We start from the raw sequence: 15,204 nt of genomic DNA, 5'->3' as shown, positions 1-15,204 counted from the left end.
AGCTTACCTGACATCTTGGCTTCTTCCCAGACATTTGCTGATACTATTCAGGTCTTAGAGCTTTGGTGGTTTGTCACATCTATTTAGATTTTGGCTTTGTGAAGATATCCTCTCATTTATTTTGCAGATCTTGTTGATTTGGGTCTTGTTACTCTAGTCATTCAGTCTGTTTTTATGGGGAAGGGGGGATTATGGAAGATTCAGAAAGTAAGCCACTGCTACACTTTTTCCAGAATCTTTAGCCTCAAAGATACTTTAGTTGGGTATAGAATTCTGTGTTCTTAGCTCTTGTAGCATAGTGTCTAAGGCACTGGACTGCTAACCAGAAGGCTGGTGGTTCAAAGCCACCAGCCACTGATTGGAAGGAAGGTTGGGCAATCTACTTCTGTAGATTGTTTTGTAGATTGTTTTGTAGTAACAATCTACTTCTGTAGATTGCTCCAAAGGTGATGATACTACCTTGGAAACCCAAGGGAGGGGTTGCTATGAGTCAGGTCTAACTCGACGGCACACAACAATGTTGTTAGCTGTTTCTCCACAGTACTTTGTGAATATTAATCCATTGCTTCCTGCATCTGTTCTTTCTGATAAAATATCTGATTTCAGTCTAATTTCTGTATCTTTGCCAAATATCAAATTTAAAGAGAAAAATCTTAAAAACCACAAGAGAGAGAATAGTTTACAGATTACCCGTAATCTCACTAGAGTTTGTCTCAGTGTGAAATCGTTTTCATTTATCCTTCTTGGTATGTCATGTGTACTTTTAATCTAATGAACTATTTCTCTATTCCTGAAAATAGCTGCACATGATCTGAATAGCATAGATGGTGGCATTTACTTGATGACTGTATTTTTCATATTTAGGACTTTTAATTTATCTTTCTTCAGTCATACCTACTTGCTTTTGTTTCATAATTAATAATTTTTAATAGATTTTAGTCATTAGATTTTAAGTAAATTCATGTCTCAGTTAATAAGTGGTAGGTAGTCTTGGTAAATCTTTCTCATGTGTTTGGATTTGAATTTTGAGGCTCAGGCTACAGTGGGTGTTACTTGCCTACTTCGCTCTGACCGCTCACCCTTCCTCCCCAGGACCTTTGCAGCTGCCTCTTCACTGGCCTTAATGACGTGCTCAGAACACCCAGGCAACCTGCTGGATATTCTGCTTTTCTTGCGGGGAGAGGGTGGTCTATCTGTTTGATAACAAAACACATTTAAGGACAAAAGGGATGTGTTACAGGACAAATCCATGGAACTAATTTGCATCTCTTTTCTGTACTCAGCCATTTTGTGTTGTATGTATACATGATACATGGAAATATTTTTATTGGTATGAGATTTTACAGACAGAAAAAAATTGTCCATGTATTTTTTTTTTCTAATGAGTGAAATAAAGAATTCCAGTGAAAACTGAAGGCATATTTTAGATTTTATGATTTTATAATTACCTAACCAGCTCCTTCTATTACAGAGATATTCTGGTATTCTTTTGAAGGTTGAGGTGAGACCTAGTTTTCAAATATTCCATAAACAGTTCCCTTTGAACTTGAAAAACAGAACCATGCAACTTCTTTCAAATATAACTTAATACCACTCTTCCATTTGGGGATAGCTACAAAAGGTTTCAGCTGGTACTTCCAAATTCTTAGATTTTTTTTTTCTCTCTTTTTGCAATTATTTTCTCCCCTAAAAATAAAATCTGCCAGTATAATTATTGTAATAGTTTTATTATTATTATTATTGTGGGAAAACTAAATGTAACAAAACATTTGCAAGTTCAACAATTTTTACATGTAAAATTCATTAACATCGATTACACTCATCTTGTACAACCATTACCACTGTCCCCTTTATGTTATTCCACCACCATTAACAGAAACTCAGTGACCCCTAAGAATTTCTCCCTCCCTTCTACCCCTGATAACCACCAATCAACTTTGGTGGTACATACTTGCTTCTTTCATATAATTGGTATCCTATGTGTTCTTTTATAGTGGACTTACTTCACTCAGCAATGTTTTGAAGGTTTGTTCATGTTGTAGCATGTATAGGACATCATTTCTCATTATGGTGGAGTGATATTCATTGTGTGGACTACATTCTTTTATGCATTCATGTGCTGATAGACATTTAGATTGTTTCTGTCTTTCAGAGATTGTGGACAGTGCTGCAGTGAACACTGGGGTACAAGTGTCTGCTTGCATTTCTTTCAGTTCTTTTGGGAGTATACCCATGAGTGGAATTGCTGGGTCATACGTTTCTATGTGTAACTTTTTGTGGAACTGCAAAACTGATTTCACAGTAGCTGCACCATTTTGTATTCCCACTAGCAATGGTTGAGGGTTCTGATCTCTCTACATCCTTGGAAACACCTGTTAGTTCCCATTTGCTTGTTTTGTAGCATTGCCATTCTTATGGGGATGAAGTGGTCTCTCATTGTGGTTTTGATTTGCATCTCCCTAAGGACCAATGGGGAGCTCTGGTAGTATAGTGCCTAAGGCACTTGACTGCTAACCAGAAGGCTGGTGGTTCAAACCCACCAGCCACTCCTTGGAAGGAAGATGGGGTAATCTACTTCCGTAGTGATACTGCCTCTGAAACCCAAGGAGGGGTCACTATGAATCGGGTCCGACTCAAGGGCACATAACAACAGCAATAACAAGGGCCAATGATGCTGAGCATCTTCTCATTTACTTGTTGGCCATTTGTTTATCCTCTTTGATGAAATGTCTGTTCAAGTTCTTTGCTCATTACTTGATGAGATTTTTGTCTTTTGTTGGAGGAGTTCTTTATGTATTCTGGACTTAAATCCTTATCAGATATATGAGTCCCTCTCTCTCTTTTTTTTTTCCTAATCTGTGGGTTGTCTGTTAAGTTTGTTGATAGTCCTTTGTTGCACAAATTTTTATTTTTTGATAAAAATAAAATTCAGTTTATCTATTTTGTCTTTTGCTGCTGGCATATTTGGTATCATATTTAGCCAGTGTAGTTTTAAATCTCTCCAACTTTGTTTTTTATTAATTGATTTATATTCTCTGGCACTCCTCTGCTGTTCCAAAATGCACATGCAGATTCATCATTCTCATCCTAATTTTATTTAATTCTATCTGAATCCACTTACTCAGTTAAGACCTTTTCCCCTCATAAAGAACAAGTTGAATACCCTTTCATTCATTCATTCTTTAATTCATTTACTCAGTGATTGAAACATTAAACATGTGACATACAAAAGCACAGACTTTCTGAAGATAAGACACATACATGAATCACTGCAAAACAAAGCATTGTGTGGATTCATAAGGGGTCAAAAACGGGAGTGGGCAAATGGGATGAGATATCATGGAATAAGTGACCTTAGTTAAGCTTTAAAGGTAGGGTGGAAAGTATAGGGTATGTTTGGAGTTAGGCTGGTTTTAGTGGAGCAGACTATCTGTAGGTCAGTATAGTGAGAAAGATACCCTAGAACAAATAGTGAAAGCTTTGAAAGGAGGTAATGAGTTAATATTCTAAACATTTCATTTACTATGGATGCATTTTATGCCCAATAAGAATAGGAAATAATTTTTCCCAAAACAAACAAATAGAACAAAAATCACTATTTGAGTATAGCAAAATGACATCTGTTAGGGATTGATTTCTTTCATTCCTCTCTATTCTTCAGTACAGTTAACTCATCTACACTGAGAACCACATCTTTTATTCACCTTTAAATTTCCTCAATCCACATTTAGTTCACCTGAAAATGTTGTGCCTGAAGGAAGATGCTGAACTTAAATGATCTCTTTTCTTTTAAAGTGGCCTGAATAATTTTATGAATAGTGGTAACATTTAAAGGTAAATGTATTGTAGGGTCAGCCATGTCTCTGCTTCCACAGACCTGGGTTAGAGTTGTAAACATCAAGAAACTATGTTCCCACTGTATGTGGCACTGGGGCAAAGTGACAAGGTTTTTAGAAGAGTTCATGCATTCTCTGCCTTTCTTCCACCTCTGATTAGTGTGATTGCAGTCAAAGGATGCGTTAGTTCCAACCTTTCTCTTGAGAGACTGATCAGCACTATATCATGGCCACAGACGTCTGCTGGGGAAATTAGGTTCCTTTGTGGCTTCAAACTTTATGGGAAATTTCATATATGTTAACAGCACTTTGGAAAGGTATACAACAGGATTGTGACTGATTATATACAAAAATTAAGTTAACTTCTACTTCTATCTCAGATGGAGTAATTGATGAGATACACCCTCCCAACTGAAGCAAAATATATGGAATAATGGTTTTCACGATGCTGGACATCACACAGTGAAGGACAATAATTCCTGAGTACTTAATGAAAAATAGACAAGTAAGCCCTACGATTGCCCCAGCTTACTGACTGAGAGAGTCTCTTGGCCCTGGTTCTGGTGAGGAGCACACATGGAGCACGGCAGAATCACTGAGTTGGGATAAAACTGAGTCGGGGAGACCACAGCAGCTAGAATTGGCAGGAGAGTGCCAGAGCAGGTGGACTCACCTCAGCTCAGAGGATGGACTCTGGAGGTCTGCACAGGGGCCCCCAACAACGATTCATGTGATGTATTCAGATACCACTTGAGGCCAGAGAAAGAACCATCCAAAAGGATGAAAGAGAACAGTACCTGGCATTCATACAGGGTGGGAAACAGTTTGTGGGACAAGTGAGTAAAGCTCTGGGAAGGGTCTTTCTTCAGTAGTGGGGCATAATTAGCCCTAGGTGTAATCTTGTTCTAGTCCTGCCTAAGAGAATTTAAAAGCATGTGCTGAAAGGATCAAACTGTTTTTCAAGTAACTTAAGTGCACCTCAGAATAAAACTTAAAGAAATTTATAGGAATACAAAAATACCTAGCCATCGAGAAGGTAAAATTCAGAATGGCTTGTATGCGATCAAAGATTGCTAGGCATACAGTTAGGAAAACACAACCCATAATAAGAAAAATAACCAATCAACTCTGGTAGCATAGTGGCTAAGGCACTTGACTGCTAACCAGAAGGCAGGCGGTTCAAACCCACCAGCCACTCCTCGGAAGGAAGGTTGGGCAATCCTACTTCCGTAGTGATACTGCCTTGGAAACCCAAGGAGGGGTCGCTATGAGTCGGGGCCGACTCGACAGCAAACAACAACAACAACAACAACCAATCAACTGAAACAGACTCAAAACTGAGATGAAAACTATAATGTCTAAGGTGAAAAAATACACTTGATGGGAATAACGGGAGATGAGAAGATTAGTGGATTTGAAGACATAGCATTCATTGAAAACCAACTGAAATGAAACATACAGAAAAAAAAAAAAAAAAAAAAGAATTAGAACAGAGCATCAGTGAGCCTTGTAATTGGAGCCCTGGGGGGTGAGAATGGATGCAGGGGAGAGAGAGAGAAAATGTATTTGAAGAAATAATGGCTAAAAAATATTCAATTTTGATATAAACAAATTCTTCAGTGATCCAAGAAGCTTAATGGCTTCTTGAAAAAAAAATTAATAAAAACACCAAGGCACATCACAATAAAGTTGCATAGTGATAAAAATCAATGATAAAGAGAAAAATCTTAAAAGCAGTGAAAGAAAGAAAGTTGGATTACATATACCCACTGTCATCACGTTGATTCTGTCCCATAGTGCTTCCACATGGTAAATCTTTACAGAAGCAGACTGCCTCACCTTTCTCCAGCAGAGCGGCTGGTAGATTCATACCACTGACCTTTCAGTCGACAGCATGATGCCTTAACCACTGTGCCACCAGAGCTCCTGGTTACATGTAAAGGAACAAAAATAAAATGACAACAGATTTCTTACTGGAAACAATACACATGAAAGACAGTAGAACAACATCTTTACAGTGTTGAAAGAAAAGAATAAATTCAGTTGAATCCAAATCAGGCTTTGATAACTATTCAGCATTGAACTTAGAACCATATGACAAATTAAACCAAGACACTGTATGATGACATAATGTGTAGAGGTAATATAACAAAGCTACATTTATGCATTGCTACCTTCACAGAAAAGGGAAAACATTCGTCAGTCATCCTATGTAGTCTTAACTAGTGCTCTGATACTTTATTTTCAAAACTGTCATTGTTTGTGATGGGAAATGGTCCAAGTTCCCAGCTTGGGTCATAGCTTCCTAAAGCCAGTATCATTAAGTTTGAGAAGTAGACTATAACAGAAACACTAGTTGGTGTTGGTTTTCTAGTGCTGCTCTAACAGAATATAGCACAAGTGGATGGCTTTGTTAAATCTGTTAAAAACAGATTTATTCAATTACAGTTTAGAAGGCTAGAAGTCTGAGTTCAAAGTGCCAGCTCTAGAAGCTAGGTGAAGGACCCTTGACCTGGGCTTCAGCTCTGCCTCTTGCTCCCAGCCCAACTGGAGGCTTCTTTTAACTCAGGCAGCTGTTGGTGGCTGAGGCTGACAAACCCAGGGTTGACAAGTAAAATGGCACAGTCCCAAGATTATTAAGCAATATGGCGGGCCACTAGTTCAAGTCCATTAACAGTGTCAAGACCGGCAGGCAACATGGCAGACTGCTGAATGAAGACTCGGCTAAATGCAGGGTCCAAGTGTGCCAAAAAGCTCAAGACTTTTCTCCAAGCATCTTATGTACTAGAAGCACACCACACCCTCAAGGTAGCCAGTCAGCTGCTCACAGCAGAGTCCACCATGGAGCTGATTACCAGTCTCATATGGGAAATAACCACATCCAGCTGCCCAGCCACTCAAAACCAGGCCCAGCCAAGTTGACACATAACTACCATAGTAGTGTAGCCCTTTCTTCAAGCTAATTTAATTCTTATGTACTGTTTTCGAAGCTTCTTTCAAATGTTTATTTTCTAGCTTACTAGAGTGATAGTATTTTTAAGCACGCTTGTGTTTTGAGGGGGAAATCCTCTGAATGCCTTCGTTTGTTCATATTCCTTTCATTTTTGTTTCCCCTGTAATTCATTCACTCTGAGTCTCCTATCAGATGTTACAGCTCTCCAGCTGTGTGTCTGACACACACACTTGCAAATGGGCAGAAGCAGTGGGCAAATTGCCACAACCTGTTCCAGTTTCTCCATTCTGTGTCCTCAGGTGTTTTAGCTGTTCACCCTTCAAGGCATGGTGAAGAAGAAGTGAGTCTACTCTTGGAAACAAAAGCAAACTAAAAGCTTTTCCTTGTGATCAAATTCATCACTAGGGGTTAAGCACCGAAATTCTGGAAACCAAACTCCTGTCCTGTTCAGCTCATGAGCGGAAGGCCCCTAAAGGGTCTCTGCGCACTCTGAGGTGTGTACAGACAGGGAAGCATAAGAAATGTGTTTATGGCAGAGACCTAATGGGACGTAACATCGTACAAACTGCAGCCCTCAAACCCTCTGTGAGGTAAAGCAAGTTAGAAAGCTGCAGTTCCAAGGAGCCTCCAGCAAAGGGATAGAAAACCAAAACCCACTGCCACTGAGTCGATTCTGACTCAGAGTGACCCCATGGGACAGAGAACTGACCCAGAGCCTCCCAAGCTGTGAATCTTTATGGAAGCAGACTGCCCAGTCTTTCTCCTGTGGAACGGTTGGCAGGTTCGAACCTCAGACCTTCTGATGAGCTGCCCAATGCTTTAACCCATGCACCACCAGAACTCCTAAAGGAAGAAGAAAGCTAGTACAATTAATAGTAGTAGCAGCAGGTATTTAGCACTCAGTGGTGGACAGCATTCTAAGCATTTTACCTGGACTACCTTATTTAATCTTCTGAGCAATCCTGTGAAGCAGATACTATTATTCTATTTTGACAATAGGAGTAAGTAACTCAATCAAGAGCACAGTGGTGGAGTCAGAATTTGAATCCGGGTAGTCTGTCTCCTAAGCCCACACTCTTAATAGCTTCTTCATAGTGTCTCTCAGGATATACTATAGTGAGGAAGAGCACTGTACAAAGGCTAAACAAATGCTGAGTGCTTTTCCCCTCACTCATTACTTCACAATCCTGAAAACTAGGAATAAATGGTATTTGACTTACCTTGAGGAACAAGCAAGAAATACGTAGTTTTACAGTATTTGTATGTCCTGTGTCTTGTGCTATACAAACAGAAGGTTACAGGGGCTGTAATAGGCAGCAGCTGTATGGGGAAAATCCAATTTCAGTGCCTTTGAGTTGATTTTGACTCATAACCACCCTGTGGGACAGAATAGAACTGCCTTGTAAGGTTTTCAAGGCCATAAAGTTTCAGGAAGCAGACAGCTACATCTTTCTCTTGTGGAGCGGCTCGTCTACTACGCCACCAGTTCCTGGAGGCGAGGAATAAACCAAAAAACCCCACTACCATCGAGTTGATTCTAAGTCATAGCAACCCCCATTGAGTTTCCAAGGCAGTAAATCTTTACAAAAGTAGATTGCCCCATCTGCCTTCCACAGAGCAGCTGGTGGGTTTGAACTTCCAGCCTTCTGGTTAGCAGTCAAATGCCTTAGACACTGACTGAGTCTTCTGGAGGCAAGAAACACACACACCTCAGTGCCGTCCAGTTGGATGCAACTCATAGCGACCCCTCCTTGGGTTTCCAAGGCAGTATCACTATGGAAGTAGATCGCCCATCTTCCTTCCGAGGGGTGGCTGGTGGGTTTGAACCGTCAGCCTTCTGGGTAGCAGTCAAGTGCCTTAGGCACTAGGCCACCAGAGCTCCCAGAGGCAAGGAATAGCCAGTGTTAAGAAGCGGTTTTTGACATGAAAGAGGCAGAGAATACCGATGTCTTTCTCACCTCTTCTTCCTATTTGCTTCTCAGCACTTAGTTCTCAGGCTGAGAGATCTTGGCCCAAGACTAAGACAGTTGCTTTTGAGTTTTGTTCCACATTTTTCTCCCACTCTGTCCAGGATCTCCAATTTTGATCTCTTTCTGAGTGGCTCCTAATCCCCCTTTGAGCCTGAATTGAACGCACTCCCATGGCTTAATTTTCAGCTAAACGATAAGCCAACAAGGTGAACGATTACACCAGGGAGGTGCATGCCTTGCCATAATCAACTGTGGGCAATGAGAAGGGCGGCACTAGTGCAGACAGGAAAGCTCAGAAGCCGGGAATGCACAGGACAGGCCACGGAGGAAGTGGGAAGAGAGCTATTACTCTCTGGGGACTTCAGTTAATTTTATGAAACAAAATGTGTATGAAATGTTGAAAGTGAATTTGCTCTGTAAATTTTCATCCAAATCACAATAAACAGGTTAATAGAAAATTAACAGTTAATATGAAAGTTTTCATTCCTATGTTAAAAAGGGATTCAAAAGTTGGTTTAAATAGCTTCTTAGTCTGTCTCACATAGGATGAAAGTCAGTCAGTTGGATCGCCAATTGAGCTTTATGCCTGTAATTAAAAAAAAGAGGGACTTGACTGGCAGTGTGTCGTCTGCGGTGGGTTGCGTGTTGCTGTGATGCTGGAGGCTATGCCACTGCTATTTCAGTACCAGCAGGGTCACCCAGGGGGACAGGTTTCAGCCGGACTTTCAGACAAAGAGACTGGGAAGAAGGATATGGCCATCCACTTCTGTAAAAACAGGCCACTGAAAACCTTATGAATAGCAGTGACACAGAGGCTGACCGGGCAGAGGTTCGTTCTTTTTTACATGGGGTCACCATGAGTCGGAGTCAACTCAACGGGACCTAGCAGCAGCAGCAGCAGCAGCAGCAGCAGCCAAACACAAGACAGATCTGTCTTGGAAGAAGTGCACACGGAATGGTCCGTAGAAGTGAGAATAGCCAGGCGTCATCTCACGTACTTTGGTCATGTTGTCAGAAGGGACTAGTCCCTGGAGGATATCATATCTGGCAGAGGGTTGGTGGAAAAAGAGAAGCCCTTCAAAGAGATGGACTGACACAGTGGCTGCAGCGATGGGCTCCAGCACAGCGAGGACTGTGAAGATAACGCAGGACTGGGCAGGTTTGCTTCTGTGTCGCCGGAAGTGGGAGCCAACTTGATGGCATCTAACAGCAGCAGGAACAGCAGCAAGAAGGATGTAGAAAAACCCAAACTAACTAGCTAAGAAATCTTAAAAAAAAAAAAAAAACACAACGCAACAACAACAACAACAACAAACATGTTTCTAGTGAAAAGAAGGGGCAAGAGGGAGGGAGGGAGGGAGGTGGGTAGGCCAAGCCCACCTCCACCAGGAAGTAGAGAACGAAAGCTGCCTCTTGTCTAATGGCCGTGAGAGCGCTGATTTCTTGGCAGTCCTGCCATTGCCTGGCTGGTGCATGGCCCCCAGGAATGCGGAGCTGAGCGAGCACACCTGCCCTGCTGTGAGGACGGCTGCAGAGCTGGGGCCGCAGGTGCACACTTCTCATCCTTCAGCCTGACTCTTAAACTGCTGCTGCTGCTGTTGTAAAAGCCTAAACTTGGTAAAAACGAGATTTGGAAGGTCACTAGTCTGTAACGGGCTAGGTACAACAGACATTTCTTTAAAGCAAAATTAGAATCAGCTACCTGACTAACACACATCAACCACTTTAAGATGTTGCCATTTCACATTTTTCCGAGGGGAAAGACTGTTAATTCCAAGGAGATTAATATCCACATCAGCATGATATTGAAGCCAGATTGAAACCCTTCTTTTCCCTCAAAGGAGAAGAAGAAGGAAAAAAAAAGCTTTTCCACTAACAAAGAGCTGCAGGTCTCTTACCCAACCCCCTTTCAATGTAATTTAGGTACTTAAGAAATCCTCTGATACACAAGCCTCGACTATCCCTAAGTTTTGTCTTATTTTCTTGTTAAAAAATTATCTGAAGAATTTGAATCGTTCTCCAAAGAGCTGAAGCAGCAAAACCTTTCTGCAAAACACGTTCCTTTGAAAACACTTTTGCGTGATCCTGCTAGATCCTAAAATAATTGAAGCTTAGAAAGGCAGACGTAGCTTTGAGTCTGAACAATTTTTCTCATACTGTACCTTTTCAATGGGTGGGAACAGGGATGAGTGACATAACTGTGTGCCAAAAAACATTCTGAGAGAGAAGCCATCTGCTTCTGTAGGAACACCCCAAAGAAAGGTACAATGGCTGGGGGAAGTTCAGGGTTTCTTTAGAGACAATGACAGTACTTGTTCGGCACAGAGGATGGCCCACTGCCCAGGTTACCAGGGAGCATTTGTTCTCATACAAGTTCCGCTCAAGCTCTTGTGAGCGCTAGTTGTTGTATCTGTAACGCCTGTGCCAACTGTGGAATTGTTTGAAATGTTGAGTTAATAGGGCCACTGCTTCTTCTGAAATATCCCACTGCAGTTAATAAGAAAAAGACTCAGTTGACAATGGCTGTGTGAGCAGTAGAAGACGACTTCCTGGCTCAACTCTTGAGGAACAAAAGGCCCCCCACTGACCAAGGGTAGACGTATCAGACCTGGCAAGGGCATAGCAGCCTACAATGCTATACTGGTCCGGCTGCTTGAGTTTTGTAAATGATTTATCAGCTGTGGCTATAAATTAGGGATGAATGGAAGGCCTTTGGGCCTGTTCTCAGATATACTCCTTATTAGTGAATTTCAGGCGTTCTCTGTGGTAAGGGAGGGTTTGATAAAAGGACCGAGTAATAGTGTATGCCCTTGTACTCTGCTACTGCTGTTGTGCAAACGTTCCATCTCAACTTCTTCAGCTCCATCGGAGGTTTAGACAGTTCCTTTACTGCTGCTGCCCTTAGGTGCCACTCACAGCGACCCTGTGTACAGCAGAAGGGAACACTGCCCCGCCCAGTGGCAGCCTCCCAGTCTCTGCTGTACCTGAGCCCATCATTACAGCCACTGTTCTTTCCTAATCCTTTGCTAGGAAAGGTAAATGTAGTGTAGTCAATCATCTATTTTATTCAACTTACCTTTCATATCCTTCTGTCTTAAACACAAATTTTGGTTCCCATTTTGGAAAAACTGAACTCTCTTTTCACCTGATCATTACCAAAACTTCCTTTGCTCATGATTGCATCAGATGTCCAAAATTCTCACAGACTTTTGAATTGAAAATGTAGGTGCTATTAGGGCTCTGGGGTCAAGTGGTCAGATTTATCCCTCCCAATAAATAGGCTGGCTGGTATCATGGCAGAAACTTCTGGCATCTTCCTGAGTGCCTGGGGACAGGAAGTCCAGGGGAGCATAGAAATAGCAAGGAGCCTGTGTGTCTATTTGAGTACGCTGCAGTCATTCAGTGCTCCCTGACAACACAACTTCAGAAGCCTCTTCACGCTTACACTTTCCTCATCAACCTTTTTCCGACTGTTCTCTCTCTCTCTCACACACACACACACACACACACACGCGCGCGCGCGCGCAAAATTTGGTAACAGAGATGCGCTTTTGCTCATATTTTTTTTTTAATGTATCACAATGAGCAGGAAACATACTTGATGAAATATTTTCAAAGGAGTATATTTAATTACCATCTACAATCAACTTAACTATGACAACAAAGTTTTTGTGACAAATTTTTTTTTTCAGTTTGAAAGTTCCATGTGGTTCTGTTTGTTAGTCTCCATGTATTTTGGTACAGTTCGAGATCAGCATTGTTACAGTAACAAAAAAGCTAACAAGACTACATTATAGAAAAACACCAAGAACATCATTTTTGGTTTCACTTGCTCTATTTTTTTTTTTTTTTTTTTGTACATTGCAAAGGCTGTTCATATACCTCTTCACCTCAGGGTCACGTTCATTTATGCTTTCTTTCCTACCCAAACTTGCCCCCTCCCCCCAAAGTAAACAAACAGAAAAACTCATCAAAGCTTTGTTTCACAGTGGGCAGTATCTCAGCGCCAACAAACCACCAACTCAATTTATGCTTCTATTTAAAATGTTTAATTTAATTTATTATTTAAAAAAAATATATGTCCATGAACATCAAGTGCACTGGCTTAGGTCACCGCCCCTCTCTCCTGCAACTTCCTGCCATGCCTGATAAACTCAGGTTTTAAAACATGCCGTCTGTTTTACTTTATTTTCAATTGTGTAAAACTTTGGCCACATTCATCTCTTTAAATAGCTTTTAATTTAACAAAACAAAAACTTCCTAGATGTATTAAACTTTTCCTTGTTTTTTTTTTTTTTGGAAAGACGGAGGAAGAATAGGTGAATTGGCTTCCATTCTAGGGGTCCATTTGGTGCTCTGACTGAACGGTGCCCAGCACCAACCCATACTATGGAGTATTAAAAACAAAACTGGGGCGAAGAACTAATTTAGAAGTGGGTTGATACACTCACCTACCTACTATGCAGCAGACAGGAGTAAAATCGGTCTAAACACACAGTTGAGCATTATAGTGAACTTCATGTTTTTTAAACGATACTGGTCATAGCCACAGTGGAGGTCAGCCCATGAACATCTCAAGAGCTCATGTTTGACCTCTAATTTCCACCATCATCACTGACTGCTTTGCTACTTCTGGGTTAATGCTGAGAATTATCTTTTTCTTTTTTGGATGAACATGTATGTGGGCGGTTCAGTTGTAGAGGAAAGCATTACCTGTGCAACCCACTCCAGGCTGAAACAATCACAGAAGCCCTCTGAGGAACACTGGTGGGTGGAGGCCAGTCTACCCCAGCGTCCTGCTGTCGTCAGACCCGCCCACAGGTCACGGCATGGCATACACAACACTGACAGGCACTCCGCCTCACAGAGGGAGGATGGCACAGTAGCTCAAAAAAGAAAACCACCGGGTGCGGGTGGGCACAGTTACAAGGAAATGAAGTTAAGGTTGGGGCAGGGGAGGGACAGAAATTGCACTATTACCAAGCAATACCATTTGAAAAAACAAAGATTTCGGAAAAGACCTAGTAGAATTGGACAGGTAAAGCTAGTGTTAAATTGTTAACTGGTATCACATAGAGAACCCAAAACAAAAACAAACCATTTTTTTTTTCTATATGATACAGACACAGAGTAACATACAACAGGTAAATGGCAAAAAATATATATATATATATTTCATAGAGTTACAAACAAGATAAAATAATGGAAAAAAAACTGTACAACCTTAAAATTTAAAAATGTTCATCTCAAACACAGGGAGAAAATACAAGAATTCTCGTTAAAAGAAAATAGCTTGTTAAAACGGCAAATGTTTTGTGTACTTGTTTTTGACACCTTATGCTACAACTGGATACTGGTATGAATAGTTAGATGGTACTCTTTAGTATTTCTACTTTAAACCAAAAATTAAAAAAGGAATTTGCACTGTGCATCAGCCTAGTTAGAAATATGTACAACAGTTCAGAAATCTACTCTTCCATTAAACTAAAAACAAATTCATAAAAATAGAACAGTCCCGGCTAACAAAGAAAAAGAGAAAAAAGAAATGCATTTTCAGATCTTGGAATGCTCCAGTCTTTCTGCAAAGTCGATGAGCGGCTTCAGGGGAGAGAAGCCGAAAGGTGACCGAATGGACCTGCATTCACAGTCTTCAAAGTTCCCTTTTGAAACAGAAGGAAGAGAATGAAGGGGGAGAGGGCTTCACACTTTTGGGGCAAGGGGAGATTGCTGATGTTTGGCTATGAAAGTGAAACAGCAAAGCGTCTATTTGTCTCCAAAATCTACCTTTTAGCAGCACAAAAAGTTTTCCTTTGAAAGTTCAGAATGTTTTTTAGGATGAGGAAGGGTGTGTGTGGTGCTGTGTGTGAGGGGAAGATGGGTGTTAACATAAACCAAGTACCTCTGGTGGGTTTTTATGCTTTCGGTACATTGCTCTCTGCTTGTTGGCTGCGCTCTGCATCACTTGCTGCTCAGACTGCCTAACACAAGGACAAAACTTTGAAGTAAAAAATGGGTCTTTTGGTACATGGAACCGTCGTTCATAGTGGCCTCTCCGCTTGCGGAAGCAGCACAGAAACAACCTGGGAATCTTTTTTTTTTTTTTTTTTTTTCCTTTTATTAAACTAAGTCTTGTTTGTGTAAATCAAAAACAAATTCTCAAGTAACGAGAACCCTTTCCCTGCATCAGTAGGGAAAGGGTTTGTCTTTGGATTTTATTTAAAGCATGAGATTTCTTTTTCTGAGAGAGGAGAGAGGAAAAACAAAAACAAACCCCTAATCAAAAACTTTTTTTTTCTTTTTTTTTTCTCTTTTTTTTAAGAAAAAAGGACCAATCCAATTACACAAACTGAAGCTAATGATTTAGTTGAGGAAAAGAATATTTGAAGCATCTATCAAAGAAGGAAAAAAGGGGGTAAATGAAAAGACAACGGAAAGATTAAGAAAA

This window comes from Orycteropus afer, unplaced genomic scaffold, assembly GCF_000298275.1.
Source record: "Orycteropus afer afer isolate SDZICR_OR568_19922 unplaced genomic scaffold, OryAfe1.0 scaffold00067, whole genome shotgun sequence".
NCBI lineage: Eukaryota > Metazoa > Chordata > Mammalia > Tubulidentata > Orycteropodidae > Orycteropus > Orycteropus afer.
The sequence above is the reverse complement of the archived record's forward strand: the minus strand, read 5'-3'. Positions refer to the sequence as shown.